The sequence below is a fragment of the Schistocerca gregaria genome, chromosome X, assembly GCF_023897955.1.
Source record: "Schistocerca gregaria isolate iqSchGreg1 chromosome X, iqSchGreg1.2, whole genome shotgun sequence".
Lineage (NCBI taxonomy): Eukaryota > Metazoa > Arthropoda > Insecta > Orthoptera > Acrididae > Schistocerca > Schistocerca gregaria.
The window spans coordinates 490772109-490789386 of NC_064931.1; positions in this window are offsets into that span (position 1 = coordinate 490772109).

Genomic DNA, 17278 nt, shown 5'->3' on the forward strand with positions numbered 1-17278 from the left:
CTTGGAACGTGTACGTTCAGTCCTGTCAACACGGATGTTATTATCTAGAAAGACGGGAATGTACACAGCACATACACCACGAACATGTAGAAGAGAGGGCAACACGCTTGAGTACCGAAAATACCCATATAAACGTCTAGGTTCATTCATATTCTGGATCTGCAGCTCTTGTCTTTCTTACCTCGTTTGCAGTTAAAATATTGGGTATAGGTTCCGCCTTTTATGCAAAAAACAGTTTTTTTCTGGTTACCCAAACATGTTTCGATACCTCTGTGCCATCATCAGTGGCTTTTGTTTATTGAAAACTATAGAAAGTGAACATATTTTAGGTTGTAACTGATCATAACGAAGTGAGGCCTAAAGAAAGTTTCTGTTCGTTTTTCTTCTCACCGTGATTGTACATTATATGTTTCTTCAGGACCACCTGTATGGTATCCTGCAGTGATAGCTTGTCATCTGCAAGCCAAACGGAGTAGATGTGAATTTCATCAGCGAGTTAACACATCTCTTGAATTAAAAAAAAAAAAAAAAAGACGTGATCTTGGTATGGTAAAATGTTTTGTGTGTATATTTGTCATTACTCACTTGTTGTTGTGACTGTCCTTTTATGTTCTGAGGGCACTTCACGCACATCTTAATGTAATTTGAGTAATTTCGTTTTTACAAACACCTGTTTACTTCGCAAAACGCGCTGAGCACTATGTTGTGTTTCCTAACCCTGCTGTCGTTCTTTTGTTCCCGGGAGACGTGCTGCGGCTCATCTATTCGTCTCGCGCGTTACGACCTTATTTATCATGCCTCTTTCCTGGCTCGGGTGTTGATTTGACAAAGAAGCGGAATGTAACTCGGCTTGAGGCGTCACACATTTCCTTGGTGACGTCTGAGAATTCGTTTTCGCCCAATTCCAATATTAGATCAACATGGTGCATATGTCCTTCGGGCCGGCCAGTGTGGCCTAGAGGCTCTAGGCGCTTCAGTCTGGAACCGCGAAACCGCTACGGTCGCAGGTTCGAATCCCGCCTCGGGAATGGATGTGTGTGATGTCCTTAGGTTAGTTAGGTTTAAGTAGTTCTAAGTTATAGGGGACTGATGACCTCCGATGTTAAGTCCCATAGTGCTCAGAGCCATGGAACCATTTCAGTGCTTTGAACCATTTTTTTATGTCCTTCGGATGTGTGTTGGAGTTCATTGCGCAGAAAAGAAACTTTTGGAAAATTGAAGGTTATCAGGATTTTCAAGTGCAACACGAATGTTATATCATCTCAGATTGAAGGTTATGCCGAGACACAGCGGTGCAGATTCGTTGAGGACGCCCTCCCGATGAGTGGCTGTTATGCAAGTGAGCGTTGTGGAATACTGTTTACCACATTCCAGGGCCGACCTTGTCGCCGTCGGCGGGGGTGCGCCACGTTCGCAATCTCTCTCTGCTGTCACATTTCGAAACGTTAAGTGGACAGCTTCGCTGTGGTGGTGGAGTACACTACGCAACGCCTCCAACACGACCACGACGAATGAAGCGTTGATATCATTCGGTAATAATAAAAGTGATTTCGTGCTCTCCAGATGCCAGGATGACTCTAAGCTTTTCTACACACTGTATTTAATAGTTTTATTAGTATTTTTGTGTTACGGAACACTATAGTTTTTGAATTCAAATTAACCAAATTCATATCTGTATTTTACCGACTATAAGACGCTCGGGCCTATAAGAAGCACCGTAATTTTTAAGCAATTTTTTAATAAATATCTTTTTCACCATCTTTATTATTCGATAGCAAAGCCAGACTAAAAAAAATATTTTGTAAAACCTATCTGAGCTTTAAAATCCCTGAAAATCTACATCTGAATTTTCTTTGTCTTCTTCTTTTCTTCTTCATCTTTGTCGTCATCGTTGTTCTCTTCATATATAAGATGGTCTTCACTGCCATCGAGAGCGTTACTTACGCCACACTTCTTGAAATATTTAACAATAACGTCCTCTATTACTCTTGACCTCGACCGTTTTATCCACTGACACACTTGTTTGATTGTAAGTCGTTTTAAAGCTTCCTTCGACGTGAATTCATGATGGGTTTCATTCATTATCCACTTGTTCCAATCCTCTCTCATACATCAAGTGGTTGCTATTGTGAAGTCAGTCCTCTCGGAATTACAGCAAGCTCTGTATTTCCCTGTCTCAGTTTCTCTTTCACAGAATTTTTCAAATGTCTACTAAACTGATCTAGCACAAGAAGAGAATTCTTCTTCACTAAAGCACCTTTTCTTCTCTCACACACTCTGTTAATCCACAATTTCATTCCGGTCTCGCCCATCCAACCCTTGTCATGTACGTCAACAACAACACTCGACAGTATTTCGGAAGATTTGTTTTGCGCTTGAAAATGATCATTGGATTAAGTTTAGTGCCGTCAGCACAACATGAAATGATAACAGTGTTGTGCATTTTCTCATGTCCACTTTTTATAGTTACAGTTTTAGCATATTTCATGGCAACGGTTCTATTACTCGGCCGGCCGCGGTGGTCTCGCGGTTCTAGGCGCGCAGTCCGGAGCCGTGCGACTGCTACGGTCGCAGGTTCGAATCCAGCCTCGAGCATGGATGTATGTGATGTCCTTAGGTTAGTTAGGTTTAAGTAGTTCTAAGTTCTAGGGGACTGATGACCACAGCTGTTAAGTCCCATAGTGCTCAGAGCCATTTCGAACCATTTTTTTCTATTACTCGGCACAGCACATGTAAGAGAAGTTTCGTCCATTTTCGCTATTTGGCTTCGTTCCACACTGGTTTTCTTCCGATGTTGAATAATAAATCCATGGAAAGATAGTATTTTCTCTTCATACTCTTGCGGCATTTTCTGATATATTTTGGTTTTGGGTCGCATGCTAAGTCCATGACCCTTCATAAACGTGTAGCATCAACCAAAACCGCCCTTAAAATCTGTTAAGTTCCGCTGCGCCGCAGCTTACAAGCATGTATTTTAATCATTTTTGTATGAATTCGAATGCCATTTTGACTGTGTTCTTGGACCCATCTGAATACACCATCTTCTAGCTTTGACCATTTTGTATTCAGTCCTTTGTTGGCACATTTAGTCTTCCTCATTTTTTTCACTTTTTCTTTATTAGCCCACCAATCGCGAATGTTTCTCAGTTGGTGGAAGGCCAAATGCGGCTCAGATGCTCTGTTTATATGTTCTTCTGTATATGTTATTACTTTCAGTTTATAGCTCGCACGATGTGAATACGTTTGCTTTTCATTACATAACTAGCTACTAACAAAAATATTGTACTGTTACCGATAACACTAATCACTTTCAATTGTAGTTCACTGGCACCGTAGGCTGCAATGACGCATCATAGTCTAGACAGTGTTCTGGGTTTGTGATGGAGGGGCGGAAGGGAGACAATGTTAGCACCCTTGTGAATCCCCGCAACTCATGCTCGTTGCATCGGTGCCTTGCTATTTCCAGTTGAATCCAGTGTCGGCAGATAGAGACAGGTTTCCCGAGGCATTCGTCTCGCGGTTCTAGGCGCGTAGTCCGGAACCGCGCGACTGCTACGGTCGCAGGTTCGAATCCTGCCTCGGGTATGGATGTGTGTGGTGTCCTTAGGTTAGTTAGGTTTAAGTAGTTCTAAGTTCTAGGGGACTGATGACCACAGCTGTTAAGTCCCATAGTGCTCAGAGCCATTTGAACCATTTTTTTTCCCGAGGCATTCAATATATGGCCATTTTTAAGACTAGCTGGAATTTTCAATCAAACACTGGAAATTTGTATTTTAATTTCGGGTACAAGACGCACCTGAATTATTGACGCAATTTTTCGAAGAAATAAGTGTGTCTTATAGTTCGTAAGATATGGTAATACTGCAGAAACATAGAACGGAACACTAAATGCAGCTTTTACAGTCCATTATTCTCCTATTCATGGGAAGAATGTAAAACAGTGTGAAACGACAACAGTGACCATGTGGGCATTCTGCTTCTGAAGTTGTTCCAAAAGGTACCCCAGTTCTTCCACACTGTTAACTTAGGCTGAGTGCAAGTCTGTCGTCTTGTTATTACTAGATAACTAACGAGATCAATGAGAATATGATATTGAAAATGTTACCAAAAACTGAGAAAACCTAGGTGCAAGTGATTCGAGGTGGAAGCATTCTAGGCGCTTCAGTTTGGAACCGCGTGACCGCTACGGTCGCAGGTTCGAATCCTGTCTCGGACATGGATGTGTGTTATGTCCTTAGGTTAGTTAGGTTTAATTAGTTCTAAGTTCTAGGCGACTGATGACTTCAGCAGTTAAGTCGCATAGTGCTCAGAGCCATTTTAACCTTTTTTTTTTTTTTTGGAAGCATTCTACCTGCTGAAGAAACTGAAAACTTCAAAGGAAGGACCAGTACATATATCCCACAACCATACCATAATAGTGGGAGGGATTTTTAATCTTCTTGTAGCATGTTGCTAAAATTACCGTTACATACGTAAAAGAAGGTAGAGAACTTTCTCAGAAACGAACCAGACTCTAAGCCGTACATACTAACGCCACACAGAGATGTATTAGATCTGTAACTGACAAACAGGCCTGGTCTGTTGAAGAACGCGGTTTTCAGACAGAGACTGCTATCGATGAACAAGACGCAGTTGCAGCAACAATGATTAGCGAAGTAAAAAAAGCGACAAACGCTAACAGATAGTCACACATGTTTTGTAAATTATATAAACAGGGGACTGTCTCATTTCTCAGACAAGGAACGCATAGAGGAACTGTGGTTTAATTTCAAGCAAATATATAATCAAGGCATACACTAATAGGTAGCTATTAGTATAGTTAGAGACTGTTGAGGCCATCTTTCGTATTCGAACAATATCAGGAAAGGTCTTTACAAATAGCATCCACAGTGCGACACGTACAGAAATTCTCATATAGGTAGATGTTAAGTGGAAAACACTGACTACGAGAACATCAATAGGAGTAACCTTCAATGACTCCGTAGAAATGTACGGTTGTAGGACCTCTCCTAAAATCTCATGTTTTACGCCAAGTGTAAAAAGGAATGGTCATTCCCCTGTTGATAGTAAAAGTTGACGCACAAGGATCTAAATTTACAGGTTTTTAAAAACGTTTCCTATTACAGACTTCTAGAGATTGTTGGGGGGAGGGGGGTGGGGGGCTCAGTCGATGAAGTTTTGGTAATGAACCCATTTACGAAAACGTACCGTTTGGATGTAAAATAAGTTTGACGACAGTATCATTTTTCAATCTTCGTGCTCTGGCCTATGTGCTCTACAGGAGCCCATGACATGGGCGATGTTTCGAGTATCCGTCCTAGGGTTCTCTTCCACGTTACGACCTCTTGAAAGTCGAGTGTGCGGCGCCCCCGTGGAGTAACGAAGTCAACACATCTATTTGCAAACATACGAGTTTCTCGCAGCCGTTGTTGTAGTGAGTCGAAAATATTATGTCATGCCATAACTACAACTGGGATTGACGATGGCGCCTTCGTCTGTTTTTGTGCGTACGTGAAGCGGAAGATTTGAAAGTGATCCGATCTTCAAACTTATTTTATACCCAGACGACACATTTCGGGATGTAGGTACCTTCTCAAAACTTTATCCAACAAGTCCCCTCCATATCCTCCATAAGCCTGTATCAGGAATTATGAAACACGTTGTATGCTACACTGCGGTGTAAAACGTAAGCAGGAAAGTAAGTTTCGCCAGATGTGTCACTTCCAAGCAACATAGCTCGACTGTACATATAAAGAACTGAACAGCATAGCACAGACTGTAACTGAAAGAAATACGCACTGAGGCGCACCGAAATCATTCTTTTATTCGAAGACAAACTCCCCGATGTTATTCAATCTTTATATTGAGCAAGCAGTAAAGAAAACAAAAGAAAAATGCGGAGTAGGTATTAAAATCCATGGAGAAGAAATAAAAACTTTGAGGTTCGCCGATGACATTGTAATTCTGTCAGAGACAGCAAAGGACTTAGAAGAGCAGTTGAATGGAATGGACAGTGTCTTGAAGGGAGGATATAAGATGAACATCAACAAAAGTAAAACGAGGATAATGGAATGTAATCGAATAAAGTCGGGTGATGCTGAGGGAATTAGATTAGGAAATGAGACACTTAAAAAAGTAAAGGAGTTTTTCTATTTGGCGAGCAAAATAACTGATGATGGCCGAAGTAGAGAGGATATAAAATGTAGACTGACAATGGCAAGGAAAGCGTTACTGAAGAAGAGAAATTTGTTAACATCGAGTATAGATTTAAGTGTCAGGAAGTCGTTTCTGAAAGTATTTGTATGGAGTGTAGCCATGTATGGAAGTGAAACATGGACGATAAATATATTGGAAAAGAAGAGCATAGAATCTTTCGAAATGTGGTGCTACAGAAGAATGCTGACGATTAGATGGGTAGATCACATAAATAATGAGGAGGTGTTGAATAGGATTGGGGAGAAGAGAAGTTTGTGGCACAACTTGACTAGAAGAAGGGATCGGTTGGTAGGACATGTTCTGAGGCATTAAGGGATCACCAGTTTAGTATTGGAGGGCAGTGTGAAGGGTAAAAATCGTAGAGGGAGACCAAGAGACGAATACACTAAGCAGATTCAGAAGGATGTAGGTTGCAATAGGTACTGGGAGATGAAGAAGCTTGCACAGGATAGAGTAGCATGGAGAGCTGCATCAAACCAGTCTCAGGACTGAAGACCGCAACAACAACAAGAACAATTACGCTAACGTCACCGCGATTGATGATGGCCCGTTGGACATTACAAAATGCGGGCCATGGCTCTTAATAGCGTGTGAGATCATCGAGGATGGTAATGCATGCTCTGCAACCTGTTTCCATACTGATCACAATTTTGGAAAGGAGTTCTCTTAGTAGAGAGTTTAATTTCTCCACCAGCGTGTTTGACAACTAATGGATGATTGTTTGTGCATGTGATCTTGCTGTAATACGTCTCCCGAAGCTTTCCACACGTGCTCCATGATATTTAAGTCTATTAACGGTCAGGATAGTTCTTTCACCGAATATCCTCCCGTTCCTCCGCCTGTGCAGTTCGATGCGGTCGCGCATTATCATCCATAAAAATGACGTCACGGCCAAGTGCACCCCTGAAAAGACGCACATGGGGAAGCAGTACGATGGAGTGATGAGTGTACGGTGTTCAAAGATTTAGAGGTTAGTACATTAAGCCTCCTCGCACCATAATACCTGGACCACCAAAGTTATCATGTTCGACAACCCTAGTATCATCGCCGGACATTATCGTTGATTATCTTTGCGCCAAAGTTAAAGACTTGTTACTACAGTATTTCCTGCCAAGTGTTTCTTTGTGAGTATATAATTCCTTCATACTAACGTAAGTGGGAAGCTCATTATCTCGTTTTTGTGTGGCCATCTGAAATCCTTTTTTCATTGGTAACGTTACAAACTAGTGTCTAGGCCAGTTATGAAACGATAGTTAATGTCTTTTGAAGGAGGTTTCTGCGTTCTAGGGAGCATGTGATAGTGCGTTTTATTGTTGGTCTGTGAAGCGTGTTGAAGGAAGGGCATAACTCTGCCTTGCTTAATTTCTAAACGAAACAGCTGCTGTTGGAGAAATTAAGTAGTTTCTTGTCCATAATGTCTGTCACCGCACCATTAAGCCTGCTATGTGTTCTACATGATACAACAAATGTGCCAGAAACGTAGTGGTCAGATAATGTAAATGTGCTTCTCAATGTAATTCAAGGTGATGATGTTAGGAGATGGTGTAGGTTGTCGTCAAACATCATAGCTATCGCGTGCTGATGATACTTAGAAATATGTATCTACAACGGGGAAATTCTGCTCGATAACGTCAACTCTGTCTCAATACAAAATCCGTATTACATTATATGGCCAAAATGTATGCTCATTCCACTAAATGCTCTCTCACTGACGCCAGGCTCTATATCCAAGAGGGTATAATAATGAACAGTGTTTCAATACCATGAACGTCCTTTCTGACAATATGAGTCAAATGACTGAGCTGCTGTTGGCTTAGAACATGGTGCTTTCCTCCAGATTTCACATGTGTAATTTTAGAGAGGTTATTGTGAAGTGGAAATTTCAGAGAATCATTAAACCCCATCGTTCTTCCTGGAGGACTAAGAATTTGATTGATAGGAACCGCCGAATTATAGAGCGTTCTGCACGAAATAGTCGTCAGATAGCCTTATCCAGCTGAAAGACCCGTCGAGAGTTAGGAGGACCATTCTTCAATATCGTGGAACTGAGTGTAAGCGTATGTCCACAAGAACGATTACGTGATGTCTCGTTGCGTGGAGAAAGCAACGGTCTGTGAACATTATACAGCACTCAGACAGCCACGCATGGACCGACGAACGACGCGTGCTTGGGTTTGTTGTGGCAACAGTGAACTTCGGTGGAGATGTGATGCTCTCGGACTATGTTTCGTGGTTTGTGTTCTAGTTTTTGCAGACTGCAAAACGAATGTAGCTGAAAACCTTTCTCGGTAATAGTATGCTTCCCTCACTACGATGACAGTTTGGAAGCAGACCATTTCTGCCTCTACGCGCTATTCTAGTACCAAAGATTGCTGCGTCGTTGCTTGAAAAAAATCAAGTGAATTGCTCGGGTGATCTGTTCAAAACTTAGAACTAAACCATATCATTGAGATCAACGAATGTGTTAGTGGTGTTGCAGATCGAAAATTTGATAACAACTTTCCACTATCCGTTAGCAAGAATGAAAATAAAACCAATCGTCACAGTTTCAAAACTGAGTGGGAAACTATACTCGGTGGTTAGGTGTCGTAATACAAGTGCATAATGACAAAATGATGTGCTAGACGCTATTACTAATAATGTTTGAGGATTGAAAGCAACATCATAGATGTCTTGAGTCTTTTGGCAGCATAGTTTACATCTGAAATGGAGCATGTATCTCAGTCTTCAACAACATCTACATACGTACTTCGCAAGCCACCGTATGGGGTGTGGCGGAGGGTGCCTTGTACCACTATTATTAATTCCCTTTCCAGTTCCACTCGCTAACAAGCGAGCGAAAAACGACTGTCTATATACCTCCATACAATCTCTAATTTCTCTTCTCGTATCTTCATGACATTTACGCGAAATGTTCGTTTGCGGCTGTAGAACCGTTCTGTAATCAGCTTCAAATGCTGGTTCTCTAAATTTTCTCAACAGTTTTCCAAGGAAAAAACAGCGCCTTCCCTCAGGGATTCCCATGTGTCACATAATATCAGTTACACCATAAAATTCGGTGCTTTTCTCAATCTTTGCAGAAGTGTTTTTCATTGGGCCGTCTCATTTGCCAGACATTTATGCTCACGCTATAATTTATTCATGCTACTTTAGATCTCATGTGTGAAAGCTGCCTGTTACAGACGGGCCTCCTCAGTAAGACTCTCGGCCTACTCGTAAGTGACGCCAAAATGACGAGGGGCTCCCTGCGACCACGAAACTTAATAACAGTCGACTCAATAAGCCGGGAGGAACTCCGGCTTCTCCCGTGTGTGAGTGGGATCTCAGATGTCTCAAAATATTCGCAGAAAACAACTACTAAATACACTGAAGCGCCAAAGAAACTCATATAGGCATGCTTATTCAAATACAGAGATATGTAAACAGGCAGAAAATAGCGCTGCGGTCGGCAACGCCAGTATAAGACAACAAGTGTCTGTCGCAATTGTTAGATCGGTTACTGCTGATACAATGACAGGTTATCAGGATTTAAGTGAGTTGTTGCGTAGTGTTATAGTCGGCGCACGAGCGATGGGATACAGCATCTCCGCGGTAGCGATGAAGTGGGGATTTTCCCGTACCACCATTTCCCGAGTACATCGTGAATATCAGGAATCCGATGAGACATCATAACTGCGACATCGTTTTGGACGGAGAAAGATCCTGCAAGAACGGGGCCAACGACGACTGAAGAGAATCGTTCAACGTGACAGAAGTGCAACCCTTTCGCAAATTGTTGCAGCTTTGCTGGGCCATCAACAAGTGTCATCATGCGAAACATTCAACACAACATTATCGATATGGGTTTTCGGAGCAGAATGCCCACTCGTGTACTGTTGATGACTGCACGCCACGAGGCTTTACGCCTCGCCTGGGCCCGTCAACACCGACATTGGACTGTTGGTGACTGGAAACATGTTGCCTGATCGGACGAGTCTCGTTTCAAATTGCATCGAGCGGATAGATGTGCACGGGTGTGAAGACAAACTCATAAATCCACGTACCCTGTATGTAAGTAGGGGACTGTTCAAGCTGGTGGAGGCTCTGTGATGGTGTGGGGCGTGTGCAGTTGGAGTCTAGATACTACTCTGGCACGTGACATGTACGTAAGCATGCTGGACAGCCCTGCAGGATTCATGATGTCAGTTCCCTCCAGCACTACTTCAGACAGTAGTAGAGTTCATGCCACGTCGTGTTGCGAAACTTCGACATGCTCGCAGGGGCCCTACACGACATTAGGCAGGTGTACCAGTTTCTTTGGCTCTTCATTGTATTATAACAAGCAAGAAAAAAAATGTAATTGCGGCCCTACACGACATTAGGCAGGTGTACCAGTTTCTTTGGCTCTTCATTGTATTATAACAAGCAAGAAAAAAAATGTAATTGCGGCCCTACACGACATTAGGCAGGTGTACCAGTTTCTTTGGCTCTTCATTGTATTATAACAAGCAAGGAAAAAAAATGTAATTGCGGCCCTACACGACATTAGGCAGGTGTACCAGTTTCTTTGGCTCTTCATTGTATTATAACAAGCAAGAAAAAAAATGTAATTGCGGCCCTACACGACATTAGGCAGGTGTACCAGTTTCTTTGGCTCTTCGTTGTATTATAACAAGCAAGAAAAAAATGTAATTGCGGCCCTACACGACATTAGGCAGGTGTACCAGTTTCTTTGGCTCTTCATTGTATTATAACAAGCAAGAAAAAAAATGTAATTGCGGCCCTACACGACATTAGGCAGGTGTACCAGTTTCTTTGGCTCTTCATTGTATTATAACAAGCAAGAAAAAAAATGTAATTGCGGCCCTACACGACATTAGGCAGGTGTACCAGTTTCTTTGGCTCTTCATTGTATTATAACAAGCAAGAAAAAAAATGTAATTGCGGCCCTACACGACATTAGGCAGGTGTACCAGTTTATTTGGCTCTTCATTGTATTATAACAAGCAAGAAAAAAAATGTAATTGCTGCTCGTGAGAATAACAATATCATTGCTTATAGTTTCAGTCACAGCAACTTCCTTTTTATAATTTAAACGTACTGAGGTCGCCAAATCGAAGAAATTCATTACTGAGAGAGTGTGCGCTTATACGTAAATAATATGGAATATTGTAGAACATACTTGTATTACGTTAGTAAGAAAACCTCGAAATCTGTTACAAGGGTGAAAATGAGAAAAAATTCGCTTAAAGCAGGACACAAGTATACTAGCTTCGACTCAATAACTTCACGTCTCTAATCGCAAGACATCAGTGAGCACACGCAGCTCAGAACAATATTATCATTCATCTTGTCATCTCCTGAAGGCTTTTAACGCCAGTGTGTCATTAACTGACATTTAATTTTAACAGATGGTACGAAGAGTGACGTATTTATGATAAATCTTCAATGTGCTGCTACCTTAAAACAGCATACTGTCATAACTCGCAAATTATAGTGCGAAAACAACAAAAAACGTCGTCAATATTGCGTCTGCAAAGTTATTCGTATGTCGATTGGTATCCAGTTTCGTGATCACATCGAGTTGCACATTTTGAGGACAGTTCCGAGCAAGTTACAAGTGTCTTTAAGGCGACCCACTATCAACGACTTTCATGTTATATCTCAGTACACGAGTTGCAAAGCATTTATGTGACTCAAAGACTCTATTATCCATGTTTTTGTCTTCTGAAGTACCTTTATCTTTGGCTGAGTAGGGAAAAGCGTATCTGTAAGCAGTACTTCGAGGGTGGAGTCTGGCCAGCCAGTCATACCGCTCTTCTCCTCCACCTGACGCCATGAAAACCCTGCTGCTTGTTGATGACCTGTAAATTGTAGACATATGCCTTGTGTGTTATTGAGAAGGGCATTTCCAAGCTTCATCGTCCAGGATTAGTGGTCAGCTCGTTGTCTTCTTGCACTACACTGGCGTAATTTTGAATGACATGATTTTTCAGACGTATTTCCGAGGCATGCTTGGCAACTGTGTATTCATACAAACGAGGTCAGCTGTTTGTTCAGTTCATGTATGTGTTTGATGTGTTTGAAAATGAGGATCAATGAATCTTCGGAGAATACTGGACGTCTTCCACATTACTTTCTCGCTCTGTAAATAGTATTATGGGGATTAGAAAGCATATGCGTTATTTGTGGTACCGTACAGCCACGTAGTCTGTTAGAGGATATTTGCATGTGTTATTCATGAGCATTGGTGTCCATTTCCTGCATACTAGCTCAACGTAAAATCAGGTTAATTATTTTCGTTACTACCATCTTTAACGCTCACTCGCACATGTGCCCATTTAGTCTTTGTTCATGTAAGCTGCATGTACGATTGCAACCTATTTAACATAAACTATATTCAAGGAAACTAATATTTCTGAACTTGCCTTAAGCAGTCATATTATTTTCCAATATATGTGATACTTTCAGCCAAATGAAGTGTGTGCAAGTTGCTGTGAACTTCAAGACATGGGTTGCAGAAGTGAATGATCCAAGATTTTGTTTTCAAATGTATTATTTTCTGTACAACTTGTATTAGAACTTACAGTGTGCAGTTACATATGTGTAATACGTACCTTTCCGATAAGAAACGATACATTTGCTCTCTTATGGTGGATTAGAACAGTTGAAGGTCTTGGTTACAATTTGTCTTTGCCGCGCGAGGTAGCCGTTCGGTCTGGGGCGTCTTGTCACGGTTCGCGCGGCTCACCCCGTCGGAGGTTCGAGTCCTCCCTCGGGCATGGATGTGTGTGTTGTCCTTAGCGTAAGTTAATTTAAGTTACATTAAGTAGCGCTTAAGCCTAGTGACCGATGACCTCAGCAGTTTGGTCCCGTAGTAATTACAATAAATTTACAATTTGTCTTTATGTTTGAAGGTCCATATGTCGTTTCGCTGAACTATGAAAGTTTTTTCACAAGTTCTCATATTTAATTATAAATCGGATCGTGTTGTTGTTCACTTATGGCTCAAATTTCATAATAAGGGTGATATTTTCATGGCGTCATTATTGGAGTCGTAACTTCTATGAACTCACAGGTAAAACTGAAGAGTTAGAGCAACTTTTATGTGTATAGACAACAAGGCAACAGACAAAAATGTTATTTAAAATAGTAGTTTCTGCTCAGCGTGACGGAGGTGTATGTTGTATGTTAGGAAATATTTTAAACATGAGCACTAAACTCACAAGTTTGAAGCATTTGTAGGACACGAAACACACATTATTGACAAATGGACTTATGAATTGTTCTCAGCTGTGTGTTGTAAAATAGGATATAAAAATCAAAGTGAGTTGGCTATTCGTGAATCAACTCCAAAAATCCTGGAAACTTTATGTATTGCAAGTCCTGATATTTCGAAAATTTCAAACCTATGGGAGAGATAAAAATACATACAAGGGAAAGATATCGTCCAAACGGTATTTGCAAAAAAATTAAAAAAAAACATTAGTTAACTACGTTTACTTCATGTGCATTGTGCACGGCAAGGCACCATTGGTGAGTGCAGAACATAATGTGCTGGTGTCACTTATAACATTTCAGCTCCTCAACACCAAATTAAAACGTTCCACTTCAATTTGTTTGCACTTATAGCGATCCCAGCTTCCTCAACCAAATTAAAACGTTGTATTAGGAGGTGTCTGCTTCGTGCAAAAGGTCTTGAGTTCATATTGACGACAACAAGTAATTCTTCATTACAGACGTTTATTTACAAACAGAACTGACAGACTTCACAGACTCAACAACTGACTCTCCGAGCTAACCGCACTGCATATCCGAACTGGCAACTGACAACTCCTAGGTGTATTAATATCTTTCCACACAATGAGAGTCTTTGACAATGTTTTGTTTACAATACGATAGCAATTCACGACTTAAAACTAAATTAGACATTACAGAATTTTAGTACAGATTAAAGTAAGTAAAAGGATCAGTACATATAAATTCTTACAAGCATAATTTCCAAATAGATTTTATAACATTTTTCTACCAGCTTCTGGAAAACCTTCACCAGATTTGTACCGATGTTTCCAGAAATATCTTGACATTTGATTCTGGATATTTCTTGAGTGATTTAGAACAACTATTTATATGTAAAATGATTAAAATCGTGTTTCAAAACGTAAATAAATCTTTTTATCAATATTTCTTGATACAAATCGTCTTTCGAAATTAGGTTATGAAACAGTTTTCACAAATTTTCGTATTTTTGCGATCATAATATAGAATTTCTCCATAGAAAGTTCCAGAAGTGTGCATTAAACGTTCATTTACAGACTTTCTCTTTAGCTGGTGAGTTTTTAAAAGTATCTTGTCCATACTATACGAAATAATTTAGCTCAAAACTGATAATTTATACAATTAATCAGAGCTACAGCAAACAGTGAGTCTTTCTTTTACAAAATGAAATATAATTACAAAATTGAATGAAAATAGGTTACTAACACTAATATATATTTACATTAATTCTATTTTTGTTCTTTCTGTGCAAAATGTCCTAATATTGACACAGTACCATATTTAAACATCACCAAAGTTTCCCTTTACATTTTGCATATCTGTATCGACATCCCCTAAAAGTCTACAGTATCGAATACTTCAATATGTCCCAATATGTCCTGTAATGTTACACACTGTTCCCCCGCACTGGTCCAATCACGATGCCTCATTGTCGGTAAGCGTCTAGTCTAAGGCGGAATTATTCTAATTTGCTATCGATATCATTACATGATATGTATATGGAAGGAAGTAATACGTTTCTTTACCAGTCTTGGAATCGTATTCTCACGAAATTTTAATAATATTTCCTTACTTGGAGCACATCTTCTCTATAGTTCCTGTTACTGGATTTTAGATTTTATTTGGCGCTTTTCTGACGCTCTCGCAAACTCCGACGAATAGAACTATCCATCTTTTCCATCCAAGTGACTGAAGTCCCTAGACTTACGAACAAATCGAAAGAATCGAAAGGACGAAAAATTTGTAAGCGATCTCTTTTGTAAACATATTAAAATTTTATTCTTCGAATTGATGTCCAGATAGCATCTGCCTTCCCGTAAGGAAAACTCCCCGTCGCACCCCCCCCCCCCCCCCCCCTCACACACACAGATTTAGTGGTAAGATGGCCTTGCGTATAGTCCGTCAAAAACTGAATACAGTTAAAGCATGAAAATAGGAAGAAGGTGTACAGAACTGTGAAAAACGAAGCAAAATAAGCAGTGAACGGTTCAAGCTCTAGGTATGCAACATCGAGCGAATCAGAAGAGCCTCAGAGTCGTGGTTATGTGTCCACGATGCTGGACTGCAAAGCTGAAGATCTGTGTTCCACTCTACCTCTTACCCCATCTTCTTCTTCTTCTTCCTCCAAAATTATGAACTGCTCGTCCAGTCGTTGACGTATCTGTTCGCTGTGTTCAAATTTGTGTCTGTGTCGTGGTGTAACATCCGTTTGCAACAGCGAGGTGTTCAAATGTGTGTGAATTTTTAAGGGGACAAACTGCTGATGTCATCGGTCCCTAGACTTACACACTACTTAAACTAACTTATGCTAAGAACAACACACACACCTCTTCCCGAGGGAGGACTCAAACCTCCGACGGAAGGGGCAGCGCAATCCGTGCATGGCGCCTCAAACCGCGCGACCATTCCGCGTGGTCAGCGAGGTGTAATAAAGGAGCCTGTAATGAAAGCTGATACCACACAACTACTCTATTAGCAACAGAAAGGTAGTGGCTCACGACTGGGAACTGCAAACGTTCGATGACGAAGGGACAAATCAACCTAATCCTTCATTGGAAGACACGACTGATGTGTCATACGCGCCACTGGCGACATGTGTCATATGGTAAGAATCTGTTACCGACGCATCAAACTTTTACACCTGGTGAGTGAATGAGATATGCCTCCCTGCCCGATTTACACAAGCTGCAATAAATCTGTGCAACAGTTTCATAATCACACAGTTTTCCCTATGCTCGATCAAAACATTCGTTTTTAACGTTTTTGAAGTTTTCCACATGTACACCATCAAATCCTGCATATGTCCAAGCAAATCTGAACAAGTCCCCAAATTTCGGGGAGCGAAATTTATTACGTATGAATACTTGAACTTTGCCAGCCGCGGTGGTCTTGCGGTTCTAGGCGCTTCAGTCCGGAACCGCGCGACCGCTACGGTCGCAGGTTCGAATCCTGCCTCGGGCATGGATGTTTGTGATGCCCTTAGGTTAGTTAGGTTTAAGTAGTTCTAGGGGACTGATGATCTTAGATGTTAAGTACCATTGTGCTCAGAGCCATTTGAACCATTTGAACCAATACTTGAACTTTGATAATAGACACACGATCACATAAACAATACTGCTCTATGTATAAAGGGCGTACAAAAAGAAACGAGCCGGAGGCTTAATTACAGAAACCAGTACCTGCATGTTAGAAGTATTGACCCTGGCTGTTGAGATACTTGTCCCACCGTGGCACAAGGTGGTGAATGGCTGTCTCATAAAATTTCCGGGGCTGCTATGTTAACCAGTCCCTCACGTACAGCTGGACGTCGTCGTCAGAGGTGAGTCGTTTGCCCCTCAAAATCTGTTGAAGGGGACAAAAAATGGCGTAATCACAGGGAGAGGTCCGGACTGTACGGAGGGTGGCCGAGAACCTCCCATTTGAATTTCTGCAGGAGTGCCGCGACTGTGTTGGCCGTACGAGGCTTTGGATTGTCGTGGAGCAGAAAGACCCCCGGATGAGAGTGCCTGGTCGTTTTGATATGATCGCTTGGCGAAGGGTGGTCAAGGTTTGCGAGTAGCACTGGGCATTCGCTGATGTCTCGTGCTGCAGGAAGTGAATCAGAAGGGGGCCATCTTGGTCAAAGAAGGACGTAAGCGTAACGTTTCCTGCGCTCGTGTGGACGGCGACGTCCAGCTGTACGTGCGGAACTGGTTAACATCGGAGCCCAGGGAATTTTATGAGACAGCCATTCAGCTCCTAGTGTCACAGTGGGACAAGTGTCTCATAAGACAGGGTCAATACTTCTAACATACAGGTATTGGTT